Below are 5,887 nucleotides of genomic sequence, written 5' to 3'. Positions count from 1 at the left end.
AAGATAGACTAGTGTGGAGGGCTACATCAACCCAATTTTTGGTCTGAAGACCACAATAACATACAAAGGCAACAGTACAGGTTGCCTATGAAAAATAATTAACAGGAAGTGCAAACAGGTTAAATCAAATACTTGCCAGATATGACTGTAGAAAGAATTGGCATGGTGCACAGGAAGAATAAATGTTGCTTTGGACAAGTAAAATACATAGGTGTAAATTATGATAGATAGATGGAAAACTTGTATTATATGCAAAAGAAATGGCAGACATCGCAGAAGAACGCTGAAGACCTGTACATTGGAGGAGTATGATAGATGAGGAAATATAGATACTCCAATAATGCTGTCAGGGTTTGACAGTGCACTGAATAACCTGAATTCAAACAAGTTGGCATGAATTGATGATACGCATTTGGAGATACTGAAATTAGGAAAAGGCATAAAAACTCGATTATTTAATTTTGTATAAAAATATATGAAACTGGTTACCTACCATCAGATATTAGAAACACATTATTTTCACATTTTCATGGAATCCAGGTGTAGATAAATGTGAAAACTATTGGATGATTAGTCTAACAAGTTGTGCTTGAAAACTGTTGACAAGAAGAAAAATAGAAAGAACAGTTATTGTGCTAAGTAATGGATGACAGACAGAAGAAAAGTCAAAATATTATTCTTGGCCATTCTGAAAAAGTGAAACCAAACTTACAAAAATCAGTTTATAATGTGATTATTGTAGGCAGACTTGTTGTAGTGGAGTTCAAATTTTTCTACTCTGTATACCATTACACATGGGAACACAATAATTTCTTTCTAATTTTAGGTGTCTGTTAATAAGAAAGCAAGCTCTTTGACAACAGTTTCACAATCTTGTGAATAATACACTGTATTTTTTAATTGTACAAATTCTTAAATACTTCCATTACTGGCAGTAACATGTAAAATTTAACTGTTGTATTGTATTGCAAACATGCATTTTAACACAATAAAAAAATGCATATTTTATTGTTTCTTTCTGTCATAGTAAATCAAATAATTTTATATTATTTAAAAATACTAACAATACTCTCAATGCAAGTATGTTCCATAAGTATGAAATACTATGGAAAATCAAACAATATGTAAGTAATAAACCCAACTTGAAACTTTAATCTTGTAATTCATTTTTTACAGCTTATCCCATTCCTTCACAGCTAAACAACTAGTTGGAAGAAACTGTGAAAAAGTTTAATAATTCTCTACTTTTAATCAGCTTCTAGCTACTATTTTAATGACCTTTAATAAATGAGAGAAATTTGATTTCTTTGTATCCAAAGTAATGTTTGATATTTATTAGATTATGTGTTTTTTTTTTTAAAATATTTCTTCATTTATGAATAGGCTTAGTGTGATTAAAGTGATAATATTCTATATGACATTAATGTGGTACATCATGCTAGGAAGGTGATCAGGAAGGCATTGTTACCGAGCGAGGTGGCGCAGTGGTTAGCACACTGGACTCGCATTCGGGAGGACGACGGTTCAATCCCGCGTCTGGCCATCCTGATTTAGGTTTTCCGTGATTTCCCTAGATCACTCCATGCAAATGCCGGGATGGTTCCTTTCAAAGGGCACGGCCGACTTCCTTCCCCATCCTTCCCTAATCCGAGCTTGTGCTCCGTCTCTAATGACCTCGTTGTCGACGGGACGTTAAACACCAATACCCCCCCCCCCCTCCCCCAGGAAGGCATTGTTGATGGAACTGTTAGAATACTCAAATGAATGGTATGGCATGCTCAGTTTTGGGAGGAAAATATCAAGTTTGAAATGCAATTTCCTCTTATGGGGTCAGAAAAAATTACATTTGTAGTGACATTTTGTCCTAAGGAAAAGCATTGAGTTGAACAGCTTAAGTCCTTGTCTGAGGCATCTACTCCTGATACACATGCAGTACCAGAGACTTGATCTGCACACTGTGTACACAATTTTTAAAGAATATTCCATCACCAAAAATGCCTCTGAATTTCACTTCGTTTCAGGAGGAAATAGAACAATGATAATTGAACACACTGTAAAAATGCAGTCAGTGGTGTAAGGAGCAATAAAAAGAAAGATAATTTATGGGTTCCTTTGTGATTGTTAAATTTGCAACCAAAAAGTCAGTAAGTACTTCATAGTGGAGATCAGAAATGAGCTCTGTAAATTCACTTTAAACTCTCCCATGGGTCTTATGACATGATCTCTGAACTCACCTTCTCCATATGTTTAGAGACTCGACTCACTAGTTTCTGCACTGCCCATTTACAACCATAAACTCATTGTCTGAGTCTTGTCAGATACAAGTAGAATTTACCAATGTAGAAATGAAGGTGAGAGCACGAGTATAACTGAAGAATCATAGCATTACCACTACACACACAAGTTGCGCATGACAATTATCTATACATATGAAGGTGGTTTGGTAAGTCTGGTAAAAAAGCAACTAAACCATGTTTATTTCATAAGCACCTCACCTCACTTCTTGACATAGTCTTCTTCGAAGCATATACACTTGATCCAGCGATCCTCCAGCTTGTTCACCCTGTCACAAAAATAGGTTCTGTCAAACTCTGCAAAATACTCATTGACTGCAACTATCACTTATCCATTTGATGAAAACTTCTTTCCAGCAAGCCAGAGCTTCAAGTTAGGTAACAAGAAGGAGTCATCTGGGACTAAGTCTGATGAACAGAGTGGATGAGGAGCCAATTCAAAAGTTTCAAACAATCCAATAATGGAGAAAAATGGTGTCCAGTTATGGTTCTGCCTTTTTCCAAGTAATCTATGAGGTTTATTACTTTGGAATAAAAGAAATAAAAAAAATTGCCCATCACCTTACAAGCTGGCAAAATGTTCTTGCCTTCTTTGGCGCATTTTTACTGACCTTTGTCCATTGTTTTGAATGCTGTTTTGACTTTGGTATGTAATGATTGATCCATGATTCATCAACAGTCACAAATTGGCACAAAAAGTCTTGCACATTGCAGCTGAACATCAACAGACATTGTGTTGAAATGTTGTGGTGGATGCACTTTTGGTCAGCTGTGGACAATCGCAGCACCCACCTCACACACAGCTTCTTCACAGCCAATTCTCAGGGCAGGATATTATGCACTCACCCATTTCAGATGCCTGCAGTCTCAGCAATCTCACAAATTTTTGTGCGGTGGTCTTGCCTTACCATGTCATGAATTTTCTCAACAGTTTTCTTTTGTGGTGCCCTCAGTTGGACAGTCAGAATGCACTTTGTCTTTGGTGCTTGCCAGACAATGTTTAACTTCACTAACCCAAAAGTAAATAGTCTTCAGTAATGGTGCAGAGTCCACATAAACATCCCCAATTCTGTTTTGATTTGTGTGCCAGTCCAAACATTCAAATCAAAATGTTCAATAATAGCACAAAACTTGGTTTTCTCTATTTTCAATCATGGTCTACACACTGACCAATTGAGAGAACTGTCAACAATAAACTATACACTGTACATTGTTAAAATTCTTTACACTATCCTTAGAATAATCCAGTTTACCCATCATGAAGGTGCAGCAAAAAAAGTTAATTCTTTCATGAAATTTACCAGAATTAGCAAACCACCCTCATATTATAAACTTAAGTTCCCTGCTGCATTTTTCTGCCTGTCTCTGAATGTCAGAGACATCTAGTGCTACTCATCCAAATCCTGCACTAATCACCAGCTCTTCACTAATATTGATCAGTTACCAGTGGACATTATTCTATTTATACTTACATGTATAGCTGCTTATATGTGAGGGCTGCTCATGTATTGAACATTCCTTTTTTTCACCACTGTGGAAATAACCAGTCACTGGTTACCCACTGACAAGTGTAAGTGGCAGTAGTCAGATTTTATTTTGTGGGCAAAATGACAGAAAAAGTGGAACAGTGTTATTACATCAAATTTTGTTTTAAGCTTGGCACTTCTCAATTCGAAACAATCAGCAAGACTAAGCAAGTGTTTGGGGGAGAAGCAATGGGTACCACACAGATAACAGAGTGGTACAACCACTTCAAGAAAATTAAAATAGTGACTTGAAATTGATTAAAAGTACAGAATAATTAAACTTTTTCAGAATTTCTTCAAACTTGTTTTTAAGCAGTTGTGGTGGGATAGATAAATTAACTTTATTGCAGTGTAAAAACTAAACTGTAACTCATACGCCTCTGTTAAAATGCTCATTCAACAACATAATAAAAACATATATAAAACAAAGAGAAAACATAAAGTGATTGCAACAAAGATAATCATTAAAAATACCAATCACCTGTGCGTGGCATTACAGAGCATATAATAAAGCACTTCACCACTCCTCCTTTGGAGTTTCAACGTCCCACAAACCAAACAAAACATCCTTTGGTGTCAATAATATTTTGTGTTGAATAGTATGTGTCGTCTGTACTGGATAAAGGAGGCCTGTGATATCTGTTGTGGCTTATCTATGATGGGCAATGGAGTGGCTGGAAGTTTGTCAAGTCTGTGGTGTGTGTAGATGAGTCCATACCAACGTAGGGTGTATGGAAAGCTGGTTTGAGCCTGTCAACAGTGATGGAGGTAGCTGTACCCATCACATCAACTTTGAATGTCTTGGCCTCCCTACTGATGATACAGTAAGGTCCATCGTAAGGTGAGTGCAGGACCTGTGTACTGTGTCATGCGGTACAAAGACATCTTGGCACTCCCACAGCTCATCAAAAACAAAAGGGAAATGGGTCTGCGTAGTTGCCAGATTTGTGTGTGCAGATTTTATATGAAATCTGATGGGTGAATTCAGTTGCCTCACAAGTTGCCAAAGAACTGCAGGACAGTCATATTGGCCAGCCATAAACAAGTTCTGCAGCCATGGTTTTCAGATCTTTCAATGACACACAGAGACCCCATGAGGATGATGGGCAACATCTCTGTCCAATGCTGAGTCATGACACAAAAGTGACCTTTTCAGTTGGCAGACCATGTGTTCAGCTAAACGATTGTATTTTACGATAACGTTGGAAGCTGAAGAAGTGAATTAAAACTTGTGCTGTGGCCGGGACTCAAACCCGGGTCTTCTTGCTTACTAGACAGATATGCTGACCATTACATCACCACAGCATTATGCTCAACATAGCTGCATGAACTATCCAAGTCAAATACCCTCCCCAACACAAACTCCAACTCACATCTTCCCTTATATTGTCACTATTACCAGGGCTCTCCGACATTCGAATAGGACCCCAGCATTGGACATAATGGGGAAGTGCTGTACTACATGTGATCATATAGATCTTAAATTAAATTTGTGTTGGGGGAGGGTATGTGACTTGGGTAGTTCATGCAGCTATGTTGACCACAGTGCTGTGGTGGTATAATGGTCGGCATATCTGCCTAGTAAGCAAGAAGACCCGGGTTTAGTACTTGGCTGGCTGCCCATCTGGAAACACTTGTGCCACTGCCTATTGTGCGTCCCAGGTAGAAGAGGACTTCTCGGCCACCCTGCTGTCACCGGCTGCAGCACGCCGCCCTGGCGAGTACAAACTTTTGTTCTTGATTCTGTTTTTGTGTTAATTTGGATCTAAAATGGCTCAATTAAATAGAAGTAACACGGTATCATGCACGTTCGAATGAAACTTTGAAATACCATCCGCTTTTGATGACCACAACTGGAGTATAGACGATGTTGGTGTGCCTCTGGAAAATATAACTGGTGTTCTTGAAAATAGATAACCTGGAAGTAATTGACAGGATAACAAAGACAAACAACTGCATATGGTAGTTCCAACATAGGGAGGAAACAATTAGTAAAGTTTTGATTCAACATTCAGGATACGGCATCAGGATTATTAAAGTGTACAATCTGTCCTTTGAGGTGCTGGA

At 37.9% G+C, this 5,887-nt stretch overlaps 1 non-coding gene across 1 annotated transcript; it reads right to left on the bottom strand.

Moving 5' to 3' along the window:
* Positions 1-5,052: 5,052 nt before the first annotated feature.
* Positions 5,053-5,125, bottom strand: Trnat-agu (transfer RNA threonine (anticodon AGU)). Its single transcript has one exon. It is a non-coding gene; the product is annotated as a tRNA-Thr (tRNA).
* Between the last annotated feature and the right edge of the window lie 762 nt (positions 5,126-5,887).

This window comes from Schistocerca cancellata, chromosome 3 (genome assembly GCF_023864275.1).
Source record: "Schistocerca cancellata isolate TAMUIC-IGC-003103 chromosome 3, iqSchCanc2.1, whole genome shotgun sequence".
NCBI classification, from domain to species: Eukaryota; Metazoa; Arthropoda; class Insecta; order Orthoptera; family Acrididae; genus Schistocerca; species Schistocerca cancellata.
Note: the sequence above shows the minus strand (reverse complement) of the source record. Positions and strands in the feature narration are given on the sequence as shown.